The 14,776-nt window shown below is 38.1% G+C and overlaps 1 protein-coding gene across 4 annotated transcripts in view; it reads left to right on the plus strand.

The window, feature by feature from the left end:
- LOC120523369 (POU domain, class 2, transcription factor 1-like) overlaps nt 1-14,776 on the plus strand; it is a 217,569-nt gene that overhangs the window by 106,040 nt on the left and 96,753 nt on the right. The window lies entirely within an intron of this gene.

Below are 14,776 nucleotides of genomic sequence, written 5' to 3' on the forward strand. Positions count from 1 at the left end.
TGTGTTTTTGCACATTGTGAGCATATGACTGGATAATTTGCATGTTGATTATGCAGCACACTTGAGATTCTTAGTGGGTATCTTAATATTGTCTGCTATTGCTGGGTTTTGGCCACTGTTGAAGCCCATTGTATCATAAATTTAGTGATCCATGTTCTCCACAATGCCATGAGATTTTTTTGACGGCCATCACTACAAACTACAAGGAGCAAGTAACACATTAAAAAAAACCTTTATCCACACTATCTAATATTCTAATAATCATCCACACTAGTCAATGCAATCTCAGTGATAGATGCAGATGAAAGATGAGAGAAGCTAGGTTGTTTTAAAAAATGATACTTGAAGATTACATTTGCATCTTGGTATTTCATAAGATACAAATACTTTATCAATATAGAGATGTCTAAATGCTACAATCCCTACTTTCTTTCATAGGTTGAATACTGCATAGTTTAAAGAATCCTGACACAAGTTATATTCATGTATAGTGGCAACAGATAGAAGCTTCTCTTGTTTTAACTTTTGTCCTTTATTGGTTCCATGTTATAAGCAAATTGTAAACCACTGGATTGCTGGGAAATTGATAAAAAATCAATGTTGACTGGAGCACAAAGTAAATCATACAAACAAGATTTAGAACAGGATTTTGAAGTGCATGTATCCTTTCATTTTTCTTTCAATAGTGAACTGAATTGCAGGGAATACTGGGTTGATGTGGCTGTGGAATTTATTTAGCTAGTTTTGTTTTAATATGAAAAATGTATCATAGTGTAGTATAGCCAGAGTTTAGGTCTGAACTGAGTTAGAGGCCCACTTTCTAACTATGGACATCTCCACTGAAAGAGGTAACGATGCCACTTTGATAAGTGTTTATTGCAAAGAATGTTACTTGGACAAAATATTAGTTTGGTAGCAATCACTCCTTATCGCATAAGCGGGGCGGTGTTAAGACATTGTTCAGAAGGATATCCACACCTATAATACAAATGAAACAAAAAAAAAAGAAAGTTATCTGTTTACATCAGATGACTACTCCAAAACATTTAGCAAACATTCCTTACATAGGAGATGCCCCCGATCTCAACAAACAATTGGAACCAACCTCCCATTCTACCTGGTACAGTCTTCCTTTTCACCATGGCATATCAGAAACCACAGTGCATATCGTCTACAGATCAGGCACTAAAGTAGTGCATAAACCGGTAAACACTCTTTTTGGACAGTTTTTTTTTTTTTTTTCATGCTAAAAGCAAGAAATCTGCAACTGAGACACTAAACACAGTATACTTTGCTGTGCATGCCCATCTGTATACATTGGACATGGTCTCTGAAATATGCATATACCAGTTTAACTGGGACATAGTGCAAGTAAGATTCAGGGCAAATATTAAAAGTGCCAGAGAGCTGGATGAATCGTGGCAATCAAATGAAAACACCATTAACAGACATTTGGACAGGAACTCTGCATATGCAAGCTTAAAAAGAACATCATCCAAATAATTAAAGACTTTAAGACCAACACCCTCCAAATCCCACTTTATTAATCCACCCATGTTACACCCATCTCTCCCCTTTGCTATATATTGATTTTGATTCCAGTATGTCTAATATTTTTTCTCTAATGATGGTACCCGATAGGTCTTGAAAGCTTAGGAAGAAAAGACTTTTTTATGTTGGTGATTAATTTTCTCTCTCTTGTGGATTTCTAATGATGAAAAAATGTATGTATGGATGCTATGAAAGAGCTATAGGACCTTTAGAACAACACAAATAAGATAATATCTGTTAATACTTGTTTGTTGTGTTTCGTCATATTAAAGTTGTTTTTAGAGAGATTTGTATATTTTGGCCTTGCACCAAATGGTGATAGTACATACTATAATGGGCCCTTTTGGCACAAACATTTCTATTTAATTAATAGAGGAGAGTAAATTACATACTCTTTAGGACACCATCATGGAGGGACAGAATTATTTACCTAGCTGCAGACTATATACAGAATTTATGCCCCCTGGTACAATTATTAAACTGGAAAATACACCTGCATGAAACCCCTTGTGGATTAGACCAGAGTGTTTAAGCTTAGGTGTCTTACATTACAAATAAAACTGGATAGCAAACACCTGAGCCTTTGACCAGTAAAGAGAAGGGAATAATAAAATAATACAGTCTATGAAGTTGATTCCTTCAACTCTTTAAATTGTACCACAGTTAGAATATGATTCAAGACATTTCAGTCTTCTTTGTATGCTGCTCTTTTTACCTTCCTGGAAGTTGCTGAGATTTTCTACAAAACCATCTCCAAAAGTGTATTTAGTTATATCAAAAATGAAGAAAAACTGTTTTCCTTGCTTATGAATTTATAATATACATGATAATGACTGGACCAGTATCTTCACAGAAGTTACTACAAGCAATTGTGATGAGCCAGTAAAGTCCTCACAGATTTAGGGGAGGAGGCTTATTAGTAAATGGATCCATAAAACAGTTTCCATCAGTTAAAAGAAGATATCCATCTTGTTTGCTCAGATGCAAAGAACAAGTTGGGGAGCATGCACTGGTACAGTGCGTTGCCACACCCACGACACATCGAAACAACTCAGGATCCCAGTTGGCAACCCCCCAGGCAGACACGCGGTCCAGTTCCACCCCCTGGAAATGACTCTCTCTGCTGCAGCCAGGTGTTACGTGGGCGAGCCTTTGGCCTGGTCCAGCCACTCAGGTCACAAACAATGAGGATCTTACGAGCTGGATCACCCTCGGGGAAACGCGCCACATGGCCGTAGTGCCATAACTGACACTCCCTCACAGTGCAGGTAATGTGCCTCATTCGGGACTCCATGAGCAACCACTCATTCGACACAAAGTCAAACCAACGGTACCCAAGGATTTTCTGGAGAGACACAGTACCAAAGGAGTCCAGTATTCATCTCAGGTCACTGGATAGCGTTGATGTCTCACAACTATATAGCAAGACAGGAAGCACCAGGACTCTAAAGATTTGGACCTTCATCCTTTTGCATAGGTATTAGGTGCGCCACACACCCTTTTCCAGAGACCTCATGACCCCCCATGATCTTCCAATCTGACTTCATATGAAGAGTCACCAGAGACATTAATGTCACTGCCAAGGTAAGTAAACCTCTTGACAAGGTCGACACTCTCTCCGCAAACAGACAGATTGCTGATGGCTGTGCCCAAGAGGTCATTAAAGGTCTGGATCTTGGTTTTTATCCAGAACACTCGCAAGTCCAGACACTCGGACTCCTCCCGATCAGAGCCTCCATTGACCCCGCAAAGATCACAGCATCGTCAGCAAAGTTAAGATCCATGAAACTTTCTTCACCAACAGATCCCCCACAGCTGCTGGACCCCTCGACCTTGCTCAACACCCAGTCCATACAAGCATTGAACAGAGTAGGAGAAAGAACACACCCCTGACAAACCCCAGAATCAACTGGGTAAAATGGAGGTTCTGCCTCCACTCTGCACAGCATTCACAATACCAGTGCACATGCTGGCCATGATATCCAGCAACCTCGAGGGGATCCCGCAAACCCTCAGGATGTCCCACAGCGCAGCTCGATCAACTCGGTCGAACACTTTACGAAAATCTGCAAAGGCTGCAAAGAAAGATATTCACGTTTGCGCTCCATGAGAGCCCTCAGTGCCAGGATGCGGTCAATGGTAGACTTTGGTGTTAAACCAGACTGTTCCGGTCACTGGCAGGTGAACAAGTGATCACGAATCCTATTTAGGACCACCCTAGCAAGGACCTTACCCAGCACAGAGAGCAGTGTTATACTTCTGTAGTTGCTGCAATCCAAGCAATCACCCTTCCCTTTCCAGATAGGGACGACAAGTTCCATTGTCCAGTCAGTTGGGCTGATGCCAGTCTCCCAAATAGAAGGAAAGATTGCTTGCAATGCCAGGAGGACAGCCTCACCACCAGCCTGGAGAATTTACACCCCAGATACCACAGATCCTTGCAGGCTTTCCTCCCCTCAGCTGGTTCACCACCTGTGCAATCTCAGTGAGATTGGGTGGTTCACAGCTAATTGGATGATCAGCCTCAAGTCACCCATCAAACAGCAAAATAAGTGCACTTTTATTCAAGAAAATAACTGAAGAAAAAGAAATTTGGGTTGGGGTATGAAGCTGACACGACCGCTTGGGTGGTGCAGCGGTAGGAACTGCTGACTCATCATCAAGAGGTTTCGGGTTCGATTTTGGGCGCTTCCCAGAATTACTGTTTTGAGTAGTGAGTTGCTCTTATTGTTGCTGTTATCAACAAAAACAGATTAGGAGTTTTTTTTTGTAGGCTTCAAGGATTCTAATGTTAATTAGCAAGTACAGTCAGGGTGTCATGACCAGTTTAAGCAAATGGGAATGGGCCCAGGAACCTTAAATTCTTTGACTCCCAAAAGCATGTCTGGTAAAATATCTGACTAGGATAGTAGGATTCCACCTTTGCTATGCTTCAGGGATTTCATCTAAGCAAAAATATATATACCTGTATATCTTTGCTGATTATTCTTTGATATGGCAAAGCAACTTGTCATATGGGTTGATTGACAGATTGGCCAGTTCCAAGCAGGTAATCCTGCCTGTTTAGTCAAATATACACATATTTCTTAGTATGGCAATGTCTCATTCTTCAGATGAAGAAACTGTTTAAAAAGAATTGCACGGTATGACAGTAACAGTCAAAAATCTACATTCATTATAAATAAAATAAAGAGATTTGTTAGATCAACTTAATGTCAAAGATTTTATAATTTAGTAGGTTTCAGTATTTCTTTCCTGAATTAGGTTTGATCCTTGTAAGGGTTTTATTTTTGGATTACTGATCAGGTGACTTGTTCATGTGGTCCAGTTGTCCTGGAGCCAAATGTGATAAGCCTATGAACTATTCCTGGACATGAGGTAGCTGAAAGGAAAAATAAAAGACCCTCCATGCTAGGTTAGTAGGCAAAGATGGTAGTTACCGTGGCAGTAACCAAAGGGAAAGACTAGGTGTGGGGAGGAGTTTAATAAGGCAGTGAAAAGCAACATTTTTGGTAGAGTTTTATCTGCATGTGCAAGGCAGAAATAATATTTCAAAATTTTAGCTCTAATGAGTAGTAGGCATAGAGATATCTCATCAAAGATTGCCAAATTTCACAGATCAATATTAATAAACAATTGTTTTTGTTTTTTTTTTTTGCAGCGAATATTCTGCATTTAACAGTGACCTTGTTCACTGAATATTTTGAACTATATTGGACTGACTTAGAAAAGCTTTTTTTTTTTTTTTTCCCCCAGCACCCCATAGCCATTTAGAGTCATTGTGGCATACAGAGTTGTAGCAGTTTTTTTTCCCTCTCTTTTTTTTCTTCTTCAAACTTGTGGTGTTTTCTTTAGTGGAGTGTTTTTAGCTCAGTGTTTCTCAACTACTTTTGAGTCATGCCATTGTTGCTCACTAGTGGGTATAATTTAAAAAGACAAAACTGAGTTGCGTGACACAGGTTGAGAAACTGTGCATTTATGTGACCATAACGAGAATGTTATGAGTCCTGCTATCAGATATGTAACAGTGATCCATGCTGCTTTGGCAGTGTGTGCTCATCCAGAGACTTCAAACAAGCCCTAAAGAGTTCCTCCCACTCCCACTTCTCACGTCAGAATAAGGCTCCGCTAAATAATAATAATAATCAATATTTATTACTGTTTACAAGGTGCTTTTTCTTGATAGAAGACAAAAGTGTGAAGCACTTGTACATAGAACAATGGAACAAGCTAGTCCCACACCTCAGCTTTGTGTCACCACCAATAGTTCCTTCAAGGTTAGAACTGTGAATGCTATGAGCTATGTTTTATTTACTTTTTTCTGTTTCTCATGTTGTTTTGAGGAATGGTAGCACACTGGTTAGCGCTGTAGCCTCACATCTCAGATCAAAGACCATTTTACCATTAGAATCCACTCAAAACTAGTTATTTTCCTCCTCTATTGACTTGAGTGCATTTTGTGAAGTTCACAAATATTTCTGTAATTATTGTTTATTTATTAAACCCCATAAGGGACTAATACACTAATGCAAAAACTGAAAAGTACCAAAGGGATGCAAAACCTGGCTGCCATTTTGTGCTTGTCACTGTAGCTAGTGCATTCTACTCTTGTGCCATTCTTTCCATTCTTTACTTGAATTGACAAATTAACCCCAATTTAACAAGTTAAAGGTCATGCTCAGGAATCTCCAAATCTGAATGTCTTAATACTGGTTGTCTTCTCTCCCTGCAGTCACACTCTCCTTGTCTAGCTCTCTGCCAGGAAGCTCCGTTATAATACATTTAGCTCCAGGTAACCTCTTGCCAGATGGAGCACCTCTTGATGGTGGAAAAAAAAATATTTTGTCTGCCTGTCTATGTATGTAGTTCAATGCAGTGCACCCTTTAGGCCGCGCGAGCCTCATATTTATTACAATTCTTATAACAAAACAAATTTTCTTTATGCATTGTTCATTCCTACCAGTTTCCTAAGGCCAGGTACTTCAAACGATATGACGTTTGCTCCTGCAGATGCTACTGCTATGCAAACAGTGTACTGCTTATACTTGCACGTGTACTTTACATAAATCTGGAAGATTCTACCACGTGCTAGTGTGAGATATCATCATTGTGAGAAAACAATGTTTGGCTTTGCTGAGTTGTGAAGTGCCTGAAATATCCATTAAATTCCCAGGACACCTCTGAAAAGGATGGATGTTTAATGATTACATCCATAAATCCAGGGATGCGCCCATTCCAGCAAGCACTGGGAACAAGGCAGAAAAAATTCCTGGACAGGGCATCTTCTCATCTCAAGGTGAATACAAGCACACACATACACTAGTGTCATTTTAGCATCACTAAATCCCCATACCTGCATGTCCTTGGAAGGAAACCAGAGAACACTGTGGAAAGACACAAGGAAAACATGCAAACTCCAGGCAGGTATCGCCAGGGACGTAACTCCCTACTGCAAGGCAACACCACTACTGCTCTGCCTCCCTGCTGCCCCCACATGTGTAATTATTAATGATTTGTTAATGATTTATGTGTAAAATGTAATATATATACTTTAATGCATTTCTTCATGAAAGTCATTATGAAGTATAAATGGAAGTATTCTATATGTGCAGAGAGTTGGAATATCATAAATTTAATGTGTTCTGTGTGGTAATTGCTGCCTGCTTCTGCTGTTAGTTCAGGAGGAAGCCTCAGAAGCACTTACCGATTAACAACTGGGTCGGTTTTAAGATGACATTTACAATATTCTACTTTAATGACAAACCATGAAATTTCTACTTCAATCACAAAACAGTCCTTTTCACTGTGTCTCAAATATGCCGCTGTACATTCTGATACTGCTGTGAAGGTGGAAAAAAAAAATATGATGGTATATGAGACCTTTTTAAAATGTATTGCATCAATATGATGGGAAATGTGCAAAGTCTGAAAAGTACCACAAAAAACATTTGTATGTCAGCATTTTGCTTCACCACATCGAACCATTCATCAAACATCGAAGCACACACATTGATCATGTTGTATTTGCAAAGCAGCATACTATCACATGTTGATAGTAAATGGAGACTCTGACATCACGTTCCAACTTGAACACACTGTGCCCCCTGATTTTTTTTGCTGGTACTGCAACTTGCGCACGTGGCATGTTCATTTCTGAGGACATGCTCAGAGGATGCTTCAAATTAACGCTGGGAACACGTGGCAGCCATGATGGGTGTGTGTACACGTTCTGAGCTTGAAATATAAACCCGGCTTAAGACACAAGTCCCTCATCCCGTTGGTTAGCTTTCTCCACTAATATTTCTTTATGTTAATTCAATCAATCAATCAATCAACATTTATTTATATAGCACATATTCATACAAAAAAAATGTAGCTCAAAGTGCTTTACAAAATGAATAGAAAAATAGAAGACACAATAAAAAATAAACATAAGTCAACATTAATTAACATAGAATAAGTAAGGTCCTATGGCCAGGGTGGACAGAAAAAACAAAAAAAAAAAAAAAACTCCAAAGGCTGGAGAAAAAAATAATTAATTAATTAAAATAATTAGGCATGATTACTTTGTATCCATCTTTCACCAGTATTATCTTGACTCGAAGGACACATTTTCCACCTGGCCCAGGAAGTGACCATCACCTAATCACCTCTCCATATTCACTTAATTAGTTTTCATATTCCTAGGCTGATACATATTTGTGATACAAACCTGGTGATACATATTTGTGATTTTCTAGTTATTTAGAAACATCAAGTACAGCCTTGAACCTTTAATAATTATCTCTTACATGACCTAAAGCTAGCTATTACAACATTTTTTGACTTTAATTTGATTGAGAATTTGACAAGATCCAGAATGTTATGTAGACATTTATACAAGATAAACATAAAAAGAAAAAAAAGCTTGTTTTATGCTTTCTTAGCAAGGTTCTTTGGGTAACCATTCCTATGTGGCCCTGATTGGTTATGGCCCCGGGATCCTGTAATATTGCGTTGGAAAGTAGGATTGAGAAAAAGGGTCAGGGGGAGGTAAATAGCAGATACAGTGGGACCTCGGGTCACGAACGTCTCTAAACACGTACAAATTGGGTTACAACCAAAAAGTTTGCCAAACTTTTGCATCTGTTCACATCCACACACTCGGGTGACGAACAAGCCAGTTTCTCTTCCGGTTCGTACGCACCGATGATTTCTGTATGTGTTCAGTCTGTTCCGGTGCATTCGCTGTGAAGGCAGGAAGCAGGAGGAGAAAGCCGGTACAGGAGAGCGAGAGAGAGAGAGAGAGAGAGTGAGCGAGCGCGTGCAGCTGAGAGAGAGAGAGAGAGCACGAGCATGCAGCTGAACAGGGAGCCTGGGTGTTTCTCTCAGTGTTATTCAATGTTTTTACGTTTAGTTTACTATTACACTGTGCATTCTATGGTATATTGAACCATGTTTGTGCTTAAAAATCTTTAAAGAAAATATATTTACATACAGCTTGTACGGTCTGAAATGGATTAATTGTATGTACATACAATCCTATGGGGGAAATTACTTCAGGTCATAACCAAATCGGGTTACGACCAGAGTTTTGGAACGAATTACGGTCGTGACCCGAGCTTCCACTGTACCTGCTTTTCAGGAATTTGAACTCTGGTTAACACTCTGCACGTTTTGTTTTAGTTTCTAATGTACCAGGATTCTTTTCTTTGATATAACAAAATAACTTTTATAATTGTAATTTACTTTTTTGAAATGTAGTTACAATTTGACAGGCTTTGTGTAATCATTTATTTAAAAATTGAATTGAAAACCAATTTTCTTTAATATAGAGCCAGATATGCGAAAAATTTACCTTTTTTTAAGTAGTCAAGCATGTATAGTATGCTTCTGTCTCAGTGAGCTAGCCTGCACTCCTAACACATATGCAATTGTCAACTGTCTTGTGTTATCTTATTATATTGATACTAAATCTACAAATGAAAACTAAGGTTGCAAAGTATGAAATAAAGTATACCTGTGAAGAAAATAGTTTCTTGTTTCATCATTTATGTTTTGTATGTTTCAGTTTTAAAATGGATAAATTAAGTTTAAAATAGCATAATACTATAAAATGAGCTGTATATCTTGAGTTTGAATTTTTCTCCTTGCAATTTATGTATTTATATTGTTATGCAATGTCAAAGTCCTTTTTGCGAAATGTACCATTGTGTTACTTTCTGTAGATGTGTTGTATACAAGAAATCTCAACCATAAGCAGGTTTGAACTGAGTAAATCAGAGTGAAAACATTTAACTTGTATTTAAGTTTTTCAGTGTGCAGAACAAGTAAAATTGTAGTGGATACGAAAAAAAATTCAGTGAAATTAAATTTTCACCTCTGAAACACTATTACCTCAGTTTAAAAATTTTTCCACTCAATTTCTTAACAAATGAACACTTCTTTTTTGCTAAATTAGAATTGGTTCAAAACTGATGATACACCCCTGACATAGTAATAAACTCTATGCCTCCTGCTTAGAATTTGTAGAAATGTTAATTATTTTAACTATCCAAGAACACTATACCCGTTAACTGAGTCACTTAATCGTAGATGCCATCTACAGTGGTGTGAAAAACTATTTGCCCCCTTCCTGATTTCTTATTCTTTTGCAGGTTTGTCACACAAAATGTTTCTGATCATCAAACACATTTAACCATTAGTCAAATATAACACAAGTAAACACAAAATGCAGTTTTTAAATGATGGTTTTTATAATTTAGGGAGAAAAAAAAATCCAAACCTACATGGCCCTGTGTGAAAAAGTAATTGCCCCCTTGTTAAAAAATAACCTAACTGTAGTGTAGCACACCTGAATTCAATTTCCGTAGCCACCCCAGGCCTGATTACTGCCACACCTGTTTCAATCAAGAAATCACTTAAATAGGAGCTGCCTGACACAGAGAAGTAGACCAAAAGCACCTCAAAAGCTAGACATCATGCCAAGATCCAAAGAAATTCAGGAACAAATGAGAACAGAAGTAATTGAGATCTATCAGTCTGGTAAAGGTTATAAAGCCATTTCTAAAGCTTTGGGACTCCAGCGAACCACAGTGAGAGCCATTATCCACAAATGGCAAAAACATGGAACAGTGGTGAACCTTCCCAGGAGTGGCCGGCCGACCAAAATTACCCCAAGAGTGCAGAGACGACTCATCCGAGAGGTCACAAAAGACCCCAGGACAACGTCTAAAGAACTGCAGGCCTCACTTGCCTCAATTAAGGTCAGTGTTCACGACTCCACCATAACAAAGAGACTGGGCAAAAACGGCCTGCATGGCAGATTTCCATCCATCCATCCATTATCTAACCCGCTGAATCCGAATAGGGTCACGGGGGTCTGCTGGAGCCAATCCCAGCCAACACAGGGCACAAGGCAGGAAACAATCCTGGGCAGGGTGCCAACCCACCGCAGGACACACACAAACACACCCACACACCAAGCACACACTAGGGCCAAGTTTGAATTGCCAAACCACCTAACCCGCATGTCTTTGGATTGTGGGAGGAAACCGGAGCGCCCGGAGGAAACCCACGCAGACACGGGGAGAACATGCAAACTCCACGCAGGGAGGACCTGGGAAGCGAACCCAGGTCTCCTTACTATGAGGCAGCAGCGCTACCACTGCGCCACCGTGCCGCCCGCATGGCAGATTTCTAAGACACAAACCACTGTTAAGCAAAAAGAACATTAAGGCTCGTCTCAATTTTGCTAAGAAACATCTCAATGATTGCCAAGACTTATACCTTGTGGACTGATGAGACAAAAGTTGAACTTTTTGGAAGGCAAATGTCCCGTTAAATCTGGCGTAAAAGGAACACAGCATTTCAGAAAAAGAACATCATACCAACAGTAAAATATGGTGGTGGTAGTGTGATGGTCTGGGGTTGTTTTGCTGCTTCAGGACCTGGAAAGCTTGCTGTGATAGATGGAACCATGAATTCTACTGTCTACCAAAAAATCCTGAAGGAGAATGTCCGACCATCTGTTCGTCAACTCAAGCTGAAGCGATCTTGGGTGCTGCAACAGGACAATGACCCAAAACACACCAGCAAATCCACCTCTGAATGGCTGAAGAAAAACAAAATGAAGACTTTGGAGTGGCCTAGTCAAAGTCCTGACCTGAATCCAATTGAGATGCTATGGCATGACCTTAAAAAGGCGGTTCATGCTAGAAAACCCTCAAATAAAGCTGAATTACAACAATTCTGCAAAGATGAGTGGGCCAAAATTCCTCCAGAGCGCTGTAAAAGACTCATTGCAAGTTATCGCAAACGCTTGATTGCAGTTATTGCTGCTAAGGGTGGCCCAACCAGTTATTAGGTTCAGGGGGCAATTACTTTTTCACACAGGGCCATTGGATTTTTTTTCTCCCTAAATAATAATAACCATCATTTAAAAACTGCATTTTGTGTTTACTTGTATTATATGTGACTAATGGTTAAATGTGTTTGATGATCAGAAACATTTTGTGTGACAAACATGCAAAAGAATAAGAAATCAAGAAGGGGGCAAATAGTTTTTCACACCACTGTATGTGAAAATGGTTTTAAACAGATCTGAATTTGAATTCAGCAAAAATAGAGAACAAATAAATACCTACAGTAAGTAGTACAAGATTAGATTTCAGTTAAATGAGCTGAGATTTGAACTACAGTGTTTATTAAGAAATTACACTCAAAATGTATCTGTGAGTTCAGCTGTCCTTTGATTAGCATCATGTATTGGCATACTTTAGGAAATCTTCTAGTTTCCCATAGTATCTTTTAACAGTCAAAAAATTAGTGGAACATGAATTTGAGTAATATCGAATCTCATAGTGATAGTTAGTACTCGTGTTTATGAAATATATTTTTCAGTATGAATAAATTCTGTATTTGGTTAATTGTATTACTGCATATTTAACCTTTGATATTTATTTTGTAGGTATTCCTTTGATAACTAATATAAACAGAATCTGCGCGTTTTAATTTTGTTTAATTGTGAAATTAATATAGCTAAGATAAGTTGTTAATGAAGCGAAATAGTTTTCCTCTTATAAGAAGCTTGCAAGTTGAGCAATGTTGTTGTTGTTTTGATCACCGTTACTTCTTTTATTAAAGGAGAGAACGGCCCAAATCAAAGACACCTTGAAAAGTTCCCTTTGAAGGGAGATGTACCCCCAATAATACATTTAGTTTTACAGTTATGTAAAGGTTTGTGTTCTTTGACGGTCTATTCTGTGTAAGTTAGTCACCCATGTATGGACTATAAACAAATGTTATTAGTGGTCGAGTACTTGGAATGGGTTCCTAAAGTTAACTGTGTAAGGTAAGTATTCATTGCTTGCACTGTTGTGATTTACTTATTCATTTATACATTGTGCCTGGATGAAAATGTTTAAGCCAAGAGAGGTTTGAAAAATTCCAAGCCTGTCTACAATGCTGAAGTTTTCTCTCTCTGTTTCTTTCACCATTTTTATGTTCTTTGGGGAGGTTCATCCCCTTTAATGTTTGGTCTGCTAGAAATCAGCCATGGTTTCTCCTTACGGTTGTGTGTCTCTGTGTAAAGCAGAATTCTTGATGTCCTCAGTTTTCAAGGTGTAGTTTAGTTGGGACTCACAGTTCTGTTTCAGGTAAAAGTAGCCATGCTTTTTATTGTCAGTCTTGTTTTGCATAAGTGAAGAACATGGTCAGCAGCTCTGACATTACCAAAATCTACAAAACAATGTTTTTGGAACTCCTTTTGTAATTGGTTGAATTAAATATATTTTTATCTGTCCTCTCATTATCAGCACATTACATTTTCTGAGGCAGATGTGCACAGGCCAATTCAGAACAGGTTTATGTTGCCATGGTACATCATTCTAAGATGTTTTATTAGGCATAACATGTGAAAACTGTACAGGGATGGGAACATCTTACTTTCATTTCAGTTTAATTTGAGATGTAACCTTAATGTGTTTAAAAAAAAAAATAGAAAAGTTATACATGAGAAAAATAATCTGCAGTGTATCTAGTGACAAACAATAGTAATAAAACAGTACATCATTCTTAAATTTCAGAATGGATACAGCAGGAAGATTTGTGCATAAAACAACAGAAGGTGGTTGTGTGTATTGGTTTTTTGAAGTGAATGACTCTTGGTGTCTTCTTTCTGTGTTCTGTAATGTAACTTGACTGTCTGGTAGGAAGCAAATAATATTGCCCGTACTTGGTGCTTTGCGTTAAGTGAATGCAGGATACACAACCTTTGTCATTCAGAACACATTTTTCTAAAACAGTCTTTTTAGAAATGTACAACCACCATGACATTCTCGCAATCAAGTTTTATGCACATTGTGAAAGTTTTTAATTATTGTACGTGTTAATGTTTTGACCCTGCATTAATTCCTATTGTTGGGAGTACCTCCATTGGAACTTCTTATTCTGTGTTAATTCCACCAGTGTGAGATTATTGTAAAGATTGTATCCTTTAAATGTACTGAAATTGAGAGAAATGTATAGTTAAGCAAACATTAAAACATTTGTTTTAAAGTACATTTAAAAAAAAAACTACAGCACCCATGTCCATCTAAGTGGTATAGCTAGATATGTTGTTTAGTGCAAATCTTTGATTACCGATCCATTATTTTGAATATTTTTGATTCATGGTTATAAAAACTCCTATAATTAGACTACATATTTTAGTGATGGGGCCCTTTTGCATCCTTTATAATAGCTGGTTTTAAATTATTTCCTTAGGTTTTTGATCTTGGTATTTTTTATTAAATAATAAATAACAAACACACTCAATGTTATGAACATATTGCTCTTCCACTTAAATATAATGTCTACATAGTCTTCATAAAATTAAGGCACCTTTCCATTTTCACAAATAAGAAAGATATGGTTAATCTTAAATACAGATATGTGAAAAAGGCAGACAAAAATGACCTTCTCTTCTGGAGAGGCAGAAAATTGCCTTGGTTTCCATGGTGAAGTTTCATCCTTTAGACAGATGTTGGCAAACAGGCAGCATCTCCAGCACAACGTGTTTACAGTCCCACATCGTAATTATCTCAGAATGACTGGCAGAATTAATCAGTACTTTATGCTAATTAGCCTCACTGCAGTGTAAAAACAGGTGGTGGAAAATATGCAAATTAATGCAGAATTTACATGCACTGCATATCCCATTTTTAATTAACATAAACCTCCTCACTTTGTTTCCCTGTGGGTTGCA

The sequence above is a fragment of the Polypterus senegalus genome, chromosome 2 (genome assembly GCF_016835505.1).
Source record: "Polypterus senegalus isolate Bchr_013 chromosome 2, ASM1683550v1, whole genome shotgun sequence".
NCBI classification, from domain to species: domain Eukaryota; kingdom Metazoa; phylum Chordata; class Cladistia; order Polypteriformes; family Polypteridae; genus Polypterus; species Polypterus senegalus.